The sequence below is a fragment of the Apodemus sylvaticus genome, chromosome 5, assembly GCF_947179515.1.
Source record: "Apodemus sylvaticus chromosome 5, mApoSyl1.1, whole genome shotgun sequence".
Lineage (NCBI taxonomy): Eukaryota > Metazoa > Chordata > Mammalia > Rodentia > Muridae > Apodemus > Apodemus sylvaticus.
In genome coordinates this window covers 140,584,040-140,599,816 of record NC_067476.1, presented here as the reverse complement: position 1 = coordinate 140,599,816, position 15,777 = coordinate 140,584,040, and the positions used below count along the sequence as shown (strand labels likewise).

Sequence of the window (15,777 nt, the reverse complement as noted above, 5' to 3'; positions counted from 1 at the left end):
ATACATATATATATATATATACCTATCATAAAACAAAACCAAAAAACCAGAGCGTGCCAATGCGCTTCATTAATCCCGGCACTCAGGAGGCTCCGAAGCTCCTGGCTGAGCTCAGGAAGCATTCCATGGGAAAAGCACTTGCTTGGAAGATATGTTCCGGTTCCAAGAATTCACAGAAAGTTAGACTGGGTAGGACTTCAATGTTGAGATGGGAGGCAGACACAGGAGAATGGCCAGAAGCTCAAATGCCATTCTAGCCTACACAGTAGCAAAGGAGAAAGAAAATGAAAGGCAAGAATTTATATTGGTAATCATCTGACCTACACACACACGCACACACACACACACACACACACACACAGTTCATGATTAAAAAGAACAAATTAAAATAAATTTTAAAATGGGCATGATGGCTCATGCCTTTAATCCCAGAACTCAGGACACAGAAGCAGGTAGATCTCTTAAATTCAGTTCTAGCACCAACATCAGATAGTTCACATGTGCTTATGATGCTGGCTCCAAGGGATCCAATGCCACCTTCTGGCCTCCTTGGGCACCTGGATGCCTGTAGCAATACTAACACCCAGATACAGGCACGTATACTTAAATGAAAACAAATCATTAAAAATTAAAAGAAACTCTGGCAGTGATGGTATACACCTACAATCCCAGCACCCAGGAGGCAGAGGCAGCCAGATCTCTGAGTTCAAGGCAAGTCTAATCTACAAATCAAATTCCATGACAGTCAGGGCTATACAGGGAAACTGTCTTGAAAACTAAAAAGGGAAAGAAAAAGAAAAAAATTAAAAGAAAACGTTGGAAACCAATCCAAGGTGTTGTGCTATATAGGACAACTAGTACAACTAGTAAACTTGTCAGATCTTCATCCAGACAATGGAACCCAAATAAAGAGAAAGAACAACCTGTGACAGCACAAAATGTGATTGTGTGAAAGACAATAGACATGTAGGTAGGTGGATAGGTAGGTAGGTAGATGGGTGGATGGATGGATAGATAGATGGCGGATGGATGGGAGGATAGACAGATGACAGATGCATACATATGTACATAGATAAACATAGGTAGATGGTGCATAAACTATAGATAGAGAGAGATGATGGACGGATGATAGATGCATGCATACATAAATGAAAAATAAGTAGATGGTACATAGATTATAGATAGATAGATAGATAGATAGATAGATAGATAGATAGATAAACAGGCAGACACAGATAGATAGATAATAGATATTGATATGTCCTGATTTCTGGCATACAGTTTCTTTTTTTTTTTTTTTTTTTTTTTTTTTTTTTTTTGGTTTTTTGGATTTGGTTTTTTTCGAGACAGGGTTTCTCTGTATAGCCCTGGCTGTCCTGGAACTCACTCTGTAGACCAGGTTGGCCTCGAACTCAGAAATCCACCTGCCTCTGCCTCCCCCAGTGCTGGGATTACAGGTGTGCACCACCACTGCCCGGCTGGCATGCAGTTTCTAAAAGCCCTCAAACACTCTTAAGTGAGAAATGTCTTTTGTGTGTTGAGTGAGATGGCTGGCTGCCCCTTGGTAATGCTAGGACGTGGCTATCACTGGAAAAACCAAACCAAGTTTAGAAGGATGGAGTTTCCAGTGGCAGTCCCCAACCTCTGGGGAGGAGGAAAGGATGAATGTTAATCTGACTGCCAAAGGCCAATGATAAAATCGGTCTTTCCTGTGTAATCAAGTTTGTCTCTTCTTCTTCTTCTTCTTCTTCTTCTTCTTCTTCTTCTTCTTCTTCTTCTTCTTCTTCTTCTTCTTCTTCTTCTTCTTCTTCTTCTTCTTCGAGACAGGGTTTCTCTGTAAAGCCCTAGCTGTCCTGGAACTCACTCTGTAGACCAGGCTGGTCTTGAACTCAGAAATACGCCTGCCTCTGCCTCCCAGAGTGCTGGGGTTACAGGCGTGCACCACCACCGCCCGGCTAAGTTTGTCTCTTCTTCAACATTGTTTTTATTTACTATTATTGTGTGTTATGTGTGCATATGGAGAGAGAGAAAGACAGAGAGAGAGAGAGAGAGAGAGAGAGAGAAAGATTATGTTTGTATGAGTGCACGTGCATAGTGCAACCACAATGGATATAGAAGTCAGAGGATAAGCAGCCCTATTCATAATTGCCAGATGCTGGAAAGAACCCAGGTATCCCTCAACAGAAGAGTGGATGCAAAAAATGTGGTATATCTACACAATGGAGTACTATTCAGCCATTAGAAACAATGAATTCATGAAATTCTTAGGCAAATGGATGGAGCTAGAGAACATCATACTAAGTGAGGTAACCCAGACTCAAAAGGTGAATCATGGTATGCACTCACTAATAAGTGGATATTAACCTAGAAAACTGGAATACCCAAAACATAATCCACACATCAAATGAGGTACAAGAAGAAAGGAGGAGTGGCCCCTGGTTCTGGAAAGACTCAGTGAAGCAGTATTCGGCAAAACCAGAACGGGGAAGTGGGAAGGGGTGGGTGGGAGGACAGGGGAAGAGAAGGGGGCTTACGGGACTTTCGGGGAGTGGGGGGCTAGAAAAGGGGAAATCATTTGAAATGTAAATAAAAAATTATATCGAATAAAAAAAAAAGAAGTCAGAGGATAGCTTCCAGGAGGTAGTTCTCCTTCCTAATCGTGTTCTTCTTCTCATTTCTCTTATGCTGCATACCCCCAGCTAGCAAGTCTGAGAGGTTCCAGGATTCTCCTGTCTCTGTCTCCAAACCTCACCATAGGAGGGCTGCATTTCAGGTGTGCAACATCACCTCCAATTTTCTTATGTGGGTTTCAAGAATCAAACTTGGATCATCAGGCTTTCCCAGGAAGTACTTTTACCTGCTAGCCATATTGCTGGCCCAAGGCAAGTGAGGCTGTTTTGGTTTGGCCCATTGGGCCTAGTGTAGGGGTTCAGTCTAAACCAGTGGCTGCATATGTGTTTTCTTTAACATAAGCAAAGCCAAATGCTGAATACAGTTAGTGATGGGCTTGCTGAAGTGCTTAGAGATAGAGTGACCTCTATGGCTTTGTAGAAATTGTCAAAGAAAATCGGAGGGGTCAATAAAGAAATGTATGACAGAGCAAGCAGCAATCAGTTAATAATTACAGAATCTAAGTGGTAGGTGGGTAGATATTTGCTGGTCAGTCCTTCCATTGTATACAGTTCTATCTGTTTAAATGTTTTCACAATGAAATGTTGGGGGTGGGAGCCCTGGATACAGCCCCCTCCCCTAGCTCTCTCTTTTCTTGCTTTCAAATCTAATGTTGTCTTTAGCCCATAAAAACCTCCAGTGACTCACCTTTATACATTGCAGACTACAATATTTTCTTCCCCTAGAGTGCTCATGCTAGATGTCTGCCCTAAACCAGAATCAGCACTTCAAAAAGGAAGAGGAGGAGGAAGGAGAGGCAGGAGCAACAGTAACAACAACAACAAAAAAAAGGAGACTAAAGTCACACCTAAAATTTCTTCAGGCAAAGATGGAATCAAGCAACAAGTATCCAGGTCACTTTACGTAAGCTGGGAAGGTGTCAGACAGAAACACTCCCCGGAATCTCAGAAGTCATCCTGAGTCACCCAGACTTCTCCAAGGGTGGCACAGCATGCAATGAGAAATATGCAAACAATGAGACTTTCTGCTCAGTCCTGGAGAACTCTCCAGGCTTGGATGGAGAAGAGACAGGTCCCACAAGGTTAACTGGTCTAGTCAGCTGCATTCGGGCTGTTTCTTCATCTGTGAAGCAGTACTAGTGGTAGTGTCTTACCTCTTAGACTCATGGAAAAAATGAACGGAGAAGGCACTGCCCAGGGCAGGGTCAAGGGTACAATAAAAACGCTTGATTTTGCAGATGCAGCTGCTGTGTCTCTGAGCAATCAGGTGGCTAAGGAGTAGGACTCAAATCTGGCCAGCCCAATTCCAGGGTCATCTCACTCTACCCAGATAAGCCAGTGTTTCCCTCCCCTGCCCCCACCATTCAAGACAGGGTTACTCTATGTAGCCCTGGCTATCCTGGAACTCACTCTGTAGACCAGGCTACTCAAATTCACAGAGATCTGCCTGCCTTTACCTCCTGAGTGCTGGGATTAAAGGCATGTACCACCCACCACTGCCTAGCTTCAGCCAGTGATCTATAAGGAGTTGTTTAGGGCTGGAGAGATGGCTCAGTGGTTAAGAGCACTGACTGCTCTTTCAGAGGTTCTGAGTTCAGTTCCTAGCAACCACATGGTGGCTCACAACCATCTTTAATGGGATCTGATGACATCCTCTGGTGTGTCTGAAGACAGAGTCAGTTTACTAACATAATAAGATAAATAAATCTTTTTTTAAAAAAAAGGTGGGGCTGAAGAGATAAATAACTCAGTGGGTAAGAGCACCAACTGCTCTTACAAAGGTCATGAGTTCGAATCCCAGCACCCACATGGTGGCTCACAACCATCTGTAAAAAGATCTGACGTCCTGTTCTGGCGTCTGAAGAGAGCTACAGTGTATGTACATATAATAAATAAATTTTTTAAAAAAGTTTACAATGATGGATATGCACAAGAAGATAGGCCATAAGTGATTATGTAAAACCTTTACTGCTGGGGATGTATCTCATTGACAAAACATGTACTTAGAATGCTTGAGGTCCTGAATTTAATCCACACCACACAAAGGAAACACACACACACACACACACAAAACTTTCTATTATAAATGCCTTCCTTACTTCTCAGATGAAGAGAAGAGATGAGAGCCCTACGCAAGCTTCACAAATGCACAGTTTGGACCGAGCCCAGAGCATTTCTGTCTCTGTTCTAATTATCCCTAGGCTTAGGCCTGGGAGCTTCTAGCAACTTAATCTCAGCCTAAAATGTTTCAGCCTCTGAGACTTACTGCTGAATAAGCTCACCTCTTCTAGTTCTTTCTCAACTCAGCTGTTCTGGCTCGAACTCTTCTCCAAGCTGACTGATTCAAACTGGCTTTCCTTGGTTTCTAAATAAATTGCTCTGCTTGGCCTCAAACTAACTCTGGCAATTAGTTCTAATCTTCTGGCTCCTTCTTATTCTCTGGTTTTAACTGCCTCAGCTGACCTTCCCTGCACAAACTGCACACATTGAACCAAACTAATTAATGAACTCAACTGAACTCAATTATACTGCACGAACTGTACTGACTGAGCTCAGACCCTAAGGGGTCTGTTGAGTTAAAACAATCCAACAATCTGCACTGCTCTTAAAGAGCCTCTCTTTCCTGTACTTTTCTTCTCAGAGTTGGGCATAGTCTATCTCTGAATCATTCTGTCAAATCCTTCTCTGATTCATCACTTTGTCTGCCCCTCAATTAGATGTCACTTTTCAAACATGGGGTGTTTCCTACAAAAAAACACTTTACCTTCATTGGTCCAGCAAGATCACACAAACCTAGAAGGTATTTGGATGCGATTCCTTTGTCAGAGCAGCAGGTTGCTGGATTGAAATTCCTCTATATTTCATGACAAAATTTTTAATGATAAAGTCAGTGATGGTGACTTGAGAGGTAGAGGAATCAGTTCAAGACCAGTCTCAACTTTCCGAAATCTCATCTTAAAATTACAACGCTTTTGGGCTAGATATAGAGCTCAGTTGACAGTATACTTGCCTAACATGCACAAAGCCTTGGCTTCAATACCTAGTTCCACATAAATTGCATGTGATAGTGCATGTCTGCAATCCCAGCACTCAGGATATGGAAGGAGAAAGATCAGAAGTGTTTGGTCATTCTAGGCTACATTTAGTGAGTTCAGAAGTCAGCCTGGGCTACATGAGGTCCTATCTCAAAAAACAAAAACAAAAACAAAAACAAAGACAGCAAATTATTCACTTAAAAGTCTTAATTTTATACTACATGAATTTTTCTTAATTAATCAAAAAATCTTTAAGGGCTGGGACTGTGGTTCGTGTCAGAACACTGAAGCCCTGGGTTCAGTCAGACTCAGGAGCACAATAAGTAAGTAAATAAACTCAGGGAAATAGCTCAGTTGGTAAAGTGGTTTCCATGCAAGTGTGAGGACCTGAGTTCATATCCCAGCAGCCACATAAAAAGTCACACTTGGCCTCAGGCTCCCCTGTAACCGCAGTGTTTTGAGGATCGATACAGGAGAATTCCTGGGGATTCCAGGCCATCAGACTCTCTCTCTTCAGGGCCAGCAAGCAGTCCTATCTTAAAGGGATAGGGCAGAAACTGAGAGCAGAACACCCAGGGTCCTCCTCTGGCCTCCGCAAGTACACAGATGTACATGCTCACACATACATACACCAATACCACACTCCACACACACAAAGTGGATAACATTCCTGACACTGACTTCTTATCTCCACATTCACACATACATATATGCACACCCACAGGCATCAGGCATACACACACACACACACACACACAGAGAGAGAGAGAGAGAGAGAGAGAGAGAGAGAGAGAGAGAGAGAGATGATAGATAGATAGATAGATAGATAGATAGATAGATCAGTCACCATTAAAAAATGAATGATAGGGCTGGATATATGACTCAGCAGCTAATAGCACTGACTGCTCTTCTGAAGGTCCAGAGTTCAATTCCCAGCAACCACATGACGGCTCACAACCATCCATAATGACATCTGACACCCTCTTCTGGAATGTCTGAAGACAGCTACAGTGTACTTACATATAGTAAGTAAACAAATCTTTGGGCCAGAGCAAGCAAGGCCAGAGAGAAAAGAAAAAGTATCCGAAGACAGCTACAGTGTACTTACATATAATAAATAAATTAAAAAAAAAAACCCTGAATGGTAGGTGGGGCTGGAAATATGACTCAGCAGCTAATCGCACTGTCTGTTCTTGTCTATTGGGGTTCAATTCCCAGTACTCACCTGATGGCTTACATCGATCTGTAACTCCAGTCTCAGGGGCTCTGCAGTTCTCTGATGGCCTCTGTATGTACTATGCATGCTCGTGGTGCACAGACATACATGCAAGCAAAACACTCATATACTTAAAATTAAAAGAAAATGATAGGCTACAGGTTTTTACAAAACTGTACAGTAAAGTGTCTCAGGATTTTCCCTGTCCAATTAGCACAGAGGAGGCCTGTGATTGGACAGGGAAAAGGGAGGCAGAGCTAAGAGTTGCAGAGACAGGGAGTGTGGCAGGAGGAAAAAGAGAAGGAGAATGGAGGCCGGCTTGAACCAGCCACAGATAGCTATGATATCATAAGGTTAGAATAATTGTGATAAAGCTTTTATCATTATCAGTTGGTTCTGAAATTATTGTATTGGCATCTTGTACATTGAGAATTTATTGATACAGAACTCTGATTGGTTAATTATAAGCTTTAAGAGTTTTGATTCTACCAGGTAAATGGGTATTGAGATGGCGGACCATGAGGTGCATGGGGCATTTCATGGCAGCGAGAGGAACTGGGGGGAGGGGCACGCACCAGAGAGTCTGCAGGCAGAGAGACTGCTGAGATGAGATCACCCGGCTGGAGCCCTGAGGCCCATCGGTGCCAGCACTAGAAAGGGAACTTACCGCTTCACTTTTTAAATATTGCCCCCGCAACAGATGGCGCCTAACGTGGGCACAACAGTATAGTCAGAACACATAAAAAACACTTATAGCTTATGACAACAATAGAGATGACCCAATTAAAAATATATTCACCAAAAGAGATGCAAAGATGGCTAGTAAATACATGAAGAGCGGCCAACATCCTTAGTCATAAGTTAAACACAAGATCAGTTAGGGGAATGCCATTTTCTATCCATCCAAATGGCTATCACAAAACCCCAAACAAACAAAACCCAGTGCAGACAATAACAAGACTGTGAGAAAATCAAAATTCTCAGATGTTGCTAAGGAGTGTAACAGGGTCAAATGTGATAGCTGATCGGGAGGGCTCACAAGGGAGCATCATCAAGGGGAAAGGGTAGTGTTGTGCTGTCCAGACTGCACAAAATCTATAGACACAAATCATTTGAATTTTATGCTTAGTATGTGTTCAGTGCCCAGTGTATAAGTTATAAATTGACAGAGTTATAGCAATGAGGAAGAAAGGCAGAGGAAGGCATATGGTTACTTGAACGGTTTTGTCAATACTTTGAATTTTATTTTGGAGGAGGGTTTTACAAGCTGCCATATTATTAGTTCAAAACACTAAATAGGGTATGGCAGCACTGTCCGCAGCCTTGGATACAGGCTGGAGGATTGCCAGAAGTCTGAAGCCGGCCAAGGCTACACAATGAGACCCTGCCTCAAAACACCAATCCAACCAAACAAATAAGCAACAAAAAGTCTCAATTATAAAACTTAAAATAAGCTCAAAATCAAATGGGATCATGCCCAATAGAGGTAATATATGGGTAAAACATTCACATGCATACAGCAAAAATAAAGCCTTAAAAATAGGTTAAATTTGTATTGGAATTCTGATGGGGATATTCAAATGATGTAGACTGTCCAGTGCCAGAGTGGTATCTCAGGAGCTATTACTGCAGTTGTGAACCCTCCCATATTCTGATGGTTTATATTGATTTTTCAGATAGACGGGACTGAGAATCATTTAGAAGACCAACTTCTGAGTGTGTCTGTGAGAGAATTTCTAGACTAAGTTAAATAAGGTGACCCACCTTAAATGTGCACAGTACCATTCCAAGTGATTTTGTTTTGAGAGTTTATTTTTATTTTATGTGTACGAGACCTTGTTTAAATGTATATCTGTGGCCCATGCACATGCTTGGTACCCACAGAAGCCATTAGACAACATCAGATCCCCTGGGACAAGAGTTACAGGCAGTTGTGACAGCCATGTGGGTGCTGGGAACTGAACCCAGGTCCTCTGTAAGAGCAATCAGTCTTCTTAACCTCCCTCCATCTCGCCAGTCTCCAGTATATTTTTACTCTCACATATATCTAGAGGTTTGACATCTTTTATACCTTCCATGTGTTTGCTTAATTTTTGGCTCTACATAATTTCGTCACAGTCATTGTTTTAATGTTCTTGCCTGCTGATTCTAACTCCTAGTTCTGAGTTGGTTTCAATTAATTTTCATTATTGTTTTCTGCTACATATTATTACAGAAAAGCACTTAGGTATAAAAACCCAGTGCTCCTTAAAAGAAATGAGGAAGCAAAGTCATAAAGAAAAATTGATTCATTTGTAATTGAGTCAAAACGGAGAGCAACTTCTAGTTTCACTCCATTCTGTAGGTCCAGTACAATGTTATTAAAGATGATATAGTGGAAGTATATAGGTAAGGTGTAGCAAACGCCAGGAAATATGCATATAGTGATTTGTCAAAGCTGGTTAAAGTCTGAGCTGGAACACAGTTGAGTGGTAGAGCATGGACCAAACATACACACAGCCCTGGGTTTAATTCCTAACATTACATAAACATCCAAAATTAGATATCACATATTGCGTTCTGGGTCAACCAGGGCTACATAGTGAAACTTTCTTTCAAAGAAAGTGCTGGCAGTTTGTCTTCTCTGAACGCTGAGACTACACCCAGTTAGGATGCCGCGTGGAAGCCGAAGCCGCACTTCCCAGGTGACTCCTCCGGCCAGCCGGGCCCCTCAGATGAGGGCTGCTCCCAGAAGAGCACCTGCAGCTCAGCCTCCCCGCAGCAGCTGCACCATCTGCAGTTGGCTCACCTGCCGCTGCACCCCGTCAGCCAGGCCTCATGGCCCAGATGGCCTCCACTGCAGCCGCTGTGGCTGTGGGCTCTGCGGTGGGACACACCCTGGGTCACGCCATCACTGGGGGCTTCGGTGGAGGTGGTAGTGCTGAGCCTGCAAAGCCCGACATCACTGACCAGGAGCCCCAGGGAGCCCAACTGCAGAACCAAAAGTCTTTTGGACCTTGCTCTCTAGAGATCAAGCAGTTCCTGGAGTGTGCTCAGAACCAGAGTGATGTGAAGCTCTGTGAGGGCTTCAACGAGGCGCTGCGGCAGTGCAGGATGGCAAATGGTTTAATGTAATCAGGAAATTCAAGCTGAAGAGATGTACAGTTGGTTCTGTATAATCAATAAGTACAAGTGTGGACCCTTACTTCTAACAGCTCCATTGCTTCGGGATGGCCATGAAAGAGATCGAACTATAGGTGTTCACTGAGACTTGTAGTGTTGGTTACTGGGCAAGTGTTTGGCCTCTTTGAAGTAACTGTATTGAAAAAAAATAAATTGGTTTATTCTGAAAGAAAAATGAAAGAAAGAAAGTACTGATTTAGTCGGGCAGTGGTGGTGCATGCCTGTAATCCCAGCACTCTGGGAGGCAGAGGCAGGTGGATTTCTGAGTTCGAGGCCAGCCTGGTCTACAGAGTGAGTTCCAGGACAGCCAGGGCTATACAGAGAAACCCTGTCTCAGAAAACAAAACAAAACAAAACAAAAAACAACAACAAAAAATAAAGTACTGATTTAATTTACACTGTGTGTGTGTGTGTGTGTGTGTGTGTGTGTGTGATGGAGCACACACATGTGTCCATGGGCTTGTGACTATGCATGTGTATAGAGGTCAAAGGACAGACAACCTTCAGGAATGTTCTCTTCTTCTACCATGCGGGAGCTGGGGATTAAGCACCGGTTTTTCTGACCTGGCAGCAAGCATCTTTACCCACTGCGCCATCTCACCAGCCCTAACATTTTTTTTTTAAGAATGCAACTTTGTACTAGGCATAGCAGCATATTTCTGTAACTCCAGTAATCAGGAGGTATAGTGAGAATTCTGGAATTTTGGTTTCTTTAAAAACACAAAAATATTATAAGAATATGTTTTCCTTTTAATCCCAGGTATGGGATGTGGGGCTGCTTCAGACTGTCCCCAGAAGCTGACTATGATTTGCCTCATGCTCAGGCAGAGGTGTAATTTTGCCAGGCACAGATAGTTCTGGTGATTGTGTGATGTTTGGAATTCTTGGGACTTTTCAGAGGGTATATAAATGCTAGGGCCCTGGGAGGCAGAATGGGTTGCTAGTTGGTCGTTGTTGGTCACAGTTTGTTAAGTAGTCATGACCAAAGAAGAAACAAAAAGAAAAAATTAGATATCCTGATTGCAAAGATTAAACTTGCCCCAAGGAAATTGACACCCCTAAACAGCAGGAAGTAGTTTGACTTTATTAAGGGATCACTTTCCTTTACCTCTATCCTCTTCTTCTCTTTTTATCTAGCATTTGGAGGTTGAAAGGAAGAAGGGTGAAAGAAAGAAGAATCCACAAAGTAGCAAAGAACAGCTACAGGGAGGCATAGACAGAATCATCAGGAGTTTGAGCCCAGCAAGGATTACATAGCAAATTCCAGGCCAGTCAGGGTTACATCGCAAGAAATGCCTCAACACAAAACAGAACAACAAAAATACTGGACTGAAAAATAAGTACTTGTTATAGTCATTTTTATGAGTTTGGTCATAGATGAATGAAAAATAAAAAAGAAATAGAAAGGAAGGACTTGGCTGCTCCTAGGTATGATGGAGGAGACGGTTCATTGTAGATAAAAGGGAGAGCACAGCCAGAAGCAGAGACATCTGAGAGAGGCCAGAGTGAACACGGCCAGACTGAGCCAGGTCAGTGAGGAGAGGGGAGAGGAAGGAGAGGAGAGGAACTGCTGACCAAGAGGGGCAACCTGGGACAACCAACTGTCCAAGAGCACAGGGTAGACCAAAAAGGCCAAGTAATCAAAATGGTTGGGTTACATAGGTAAGAGCAACAGGGGGGAAGGGTGGCCCAGCCGCTGGACTGAAGAAGTTTACGGTTGGGGGCAGGGTATGCCAGCCATACCCTATAACAGGTCGGGACTGAGGGATGCTGGGAGAGCCTAGCATCCTCTTTGATATATTAATGGACATCTCAGTTAGCCATTTGTCCTGGGGTTGAAACACAACAAGTGATAATAATTATTATTATTACTGTTATTATTGTTGTTGTTGTTATTGTTGTTGTTGTTATTATTATCATTATTATTATTATCCCCAGAAGTGCAAATGAACAAACAAGCAAGAAAGCAAGAAATCATCAGGAGCATTTCTTGGAGAACACAGGGTTAGGACATACCTAGCTTTCTCTGCTTAAAGAACACAGTCATGTTGTGTGGAAGCCTGTCATCCTAGCTGACGCGGGAGGAAGAACTCCATAGGCCTGAGGTCGGCTTAGGCTATACATGGAATTCCAGCCCAACCCAAAATGGCTGAAGAAGGAGACCTTGCCTTGAAATAATAAACAAACAAACACTGTAGCTATCATCAGTTAGGAATACAAACACAAGGCTAGTATGCTGGTTAGTTTTATGTCATCTTGACCAAGCTACGGTCATCTGAGAGGGGGGAACCTCAATTGAGAAAATGCTCCTTTAAGATTGCGCTGTAGGCAAGCCTGCTGCACATTTTCTTAATTAGTGATTGATGGGGGAGGGGGAGGGCCCAGCCCATTGTGGATGGGGGTCACTGCTGTGCTGGTGGTTTTGGGTTCTATAATAAAGCAGGCTGAGCAAGCCAGGATGAACAAGCCAATAAATGGTCCTAGTCCATGGCCTCGGCATCAGCTCCTGCCCCCAGGTTCCTTCCCTTTTTGAATTTCTCTTCCAACTTCTTCCAATGACGAACAGTAATGTAGCAGCACAGGCCAAGTCGACCCTTTCCTCTCCAGTTTGCATTTGGCAACAGCATTTCATCACAGCAACAGTAACTCTAAGACGACTAATGGGTTCTTTGAAGCTTTACATGTTAGAAGGCGGCTATAATACAAGAGGGGCATAAAGGCATTTTCCATATAAAGAAGCCATCACAGTAGCATCAAGAGTTCTTTAAATATTAACTCAGTTTCTACTTCTGAAGCAAAATGTGGAATCTTTGCTCAGTAGGATAGTAACTGACACTGACAAACATCAAAACTTTAGGCCTTTTTCAAACTTAGGGAGCAGTACCTGTGACGTCAGACTCATTCTCTGACATATAACAAACACAGACACATTTCATGTGTTCAGAAATAACACGCTGGCAATAAGCTGTTGTTTGTTTTCTGAGACAGGGTTTTACTGCAGCCTAGCTGGCCTCAAACTTTCTAGGTAGCCAAGAGTGACCTTGAACTCATCACTTTCTTGCTTCCACCTCCCAAGTGCTGGGAGTACAGGCCTGGTCCATCACTCCCAGCATAAAAGGCAAATTTTTATCTGAATGGTCCTGATCGTACGTCTGAAATGGTTTTTGAAACTTCACTGGCCATTTTCTGTGTCAAAGGTCTAGATATAACGCATACACACTGAATAACACAGTGAGTACTGATTGGCCACCTTGTAGGTATTAAACACATGCTTTTAACTCTTCAATAACATTTAGACAAGTTTTAGACATGTGGCTTTGTACATTACAGATACACAGAGTTTTAAACATACTAAAATCATCTAAGGGCCAGCAAGATGAAGATGGCTCAGTAGACTGATTTGCTTACCTAATGACCCAACTTTGATCTCTGGGACCTACATGATGCAAGGAGAAAACTAACTCCCACAAGTTGTTCTCTGACCCCAATTATGCGCTCTCTCTCTCTCTCTCTCTCTCTCTCTCTCTCTCTGTGTGTGTGTGTGTGTGTGCATGTACATGTGCGTGCATGCCTGTGGTATGTGTGAACACCGGATACATAGACTAAATGTAATAAAGAACAAAACAAAGGCTGGGGAAATGACTCTGTTCAAGAGCACTGGCTGCTGTCCCAGATGACCTAGGTTCGATTCCCAGCACCCACATGGTTCTCCTCTAGTCTCCCCTGCCACCAAGCACACATGTGATACACAGACATACATCACATAAAACATCCATTCACATAAAATAAATAAAACTGTTCAAAGTCAGTTGTTTGTTTAAAAGGTTGTTTAAAAGACTTTAACATAAACAGATACTTGAATGAAATTAGCAGAAAACATAAGCAACTGGCTCACTAAAATCATAAATATCACTAAAACAAGGACATACTTTTGAGAAAGCCTTGCTTCTTTAGATACAAAGAATTTGTTCAAGTTTTACATTGTTGCGCTAAGTTTTGACCTTAGGAAATCCTTCAAATAAAGTTACATTTTGAGGACAGAGCATGCAGTTTAGTAAATGGAGCATTTGCCTAGAATGTGCAAAATCTTCTTTTGACTCCCCGGTACCACATAAATCAGACAGGGTGACCCGTCCTATTATCTCAGCATTTCCCAGCTAGGGGCAGGAGATTCAAGGTCATTCTTCGAAATATAGTGAGTTTGTGGCCATCTTGGGGTACGTGAGGCCCTGTCTCGAAACAAAACAAAGCAAAGCAAAACATCATTTAAGAAAAAACATATTTTAATCCAGGTGGTGGTGGTACCTGCCTATAATCCCAGCATTCGGGAGGTGGAAGCAGGTGGATCTGTGTGAGTTCAAAGCCAGCCTGGTCTACAGAGCAAGTTCCAGAATAGGCAAGGCTACGTGGAGAAATCTGTCACAAAATAAAATAAAACAAAACAAAACAATAAAAGCATACTTTAACAATGTAGTCATCCTGTAAATGCTAGGTGTTAGTTTGGGCGTGTGCGTGCTACAGTGCCATGGTACACGGGCAGAGGTCAGAGGACAACTTGCAGGAGTTTCTTCTCTCCCTTCCCCATGTGGGCTCCAGGGATTAAACTCAAGTCATTAGTGAGAGTCTTAACCACTAAGCCACCCTGCCTGGCCCCTGATGTTTATTTTTCACTTGAATACGGCCATTGTGAGTTCCATTAGTCAGCTGCTAGATTGTTTTATAATCCTTCAGGTATTCGCTTCTTCTGGGATGCAATTCAGTTATTTGGTAATGATTTGATCTTTTGGAGTCTTGCTTTTAATATTAAGTCCGATCAAGGCACTTCGGGTCTGGGCTAGTTTTCCTCCAGTACAGAGGCAATACCCTCGTGTACTCTACCAAATGCCTTGGGAATTGCTAGGCTTCTTAGTCATGCTGGAGGGAACAGATGGTATCCCTGGGCCTGACTGAGCCCTGAACACTGTATCCCTAGCTCTTCAGGGTATTTCTTCCCTTATGTTCAGATAGCTTCTTTGTATACACATGCCACTGAGTGTGCAGCTGGGCACTGGAGTAGAATTGTCCATGCAGCAATCTCCCTGAGCCCTCTCTTCCATACACTGCGGCCGCCCGAGTCTCTCGGGGTTCAGTTCCTTCTTCCCAGAATCTACTGGGCTCTGCCTGGGTTTCCTTACTCTGTTCTATAGTCTGAAAACTGTCTAGTAGTTTGTAAAAATCATGGTCTTGACTCGTTTGTTTTTAATCCTTTGCTGATTGATTCCACCTTTGAACTGTTTTGTTTACCCCCATTTTCATTTTCAGATGGCCAGGTAAATCTACATCCCTTTAACTTCAAGGGGAACACAGCTTTAAACTGTTTTATATATCCAGGCTACATCCTAGACAGACAATTGAATCCAAATCTTTGGAGGCGTCAACATTAACCCCTTAGGCTATTCCAACATGCATCCAAACTTAAGAACCAATAATATCCAATAAGATTTTTTTATTGCTTTTTCCTTTTATACATCATTTATTTGGAACTTGAAGTGATGACTCACTTGGTAATGTGCTTGGCTTTCAAATGTGAGGAGCTGAATTAAGATCTCTACAGCCCGTGTTAAAGGGGGTAGGGAGAGCCAGGCATTTTGGCACACCTTGTATATCAGGAATGGTCAGATTCGAGATGGAGACAGGCAGATCCCTGAACCCTTGGCAGGTCAGCTAGCCTCTGCGATGGGGCTAATTTCCAGGC

General features: G+C 42.8%; 1 pseudogene; it reads left to right on the top strand.

Moving 5' to 3' along the window:
• The first annotated feature begins 9,496 nt into the window (after window positions 1-9,496).
• Window positions 9,497-10,119, top strand: LOC127684665 (coiled-coil-helix-coiled-coil-helix domain-containing protein 2-like; annotated as a pseudogene).
• The last annotated feature ends 5,658 nt before the right edge of the window (window positions 10,120-15,777 follow it).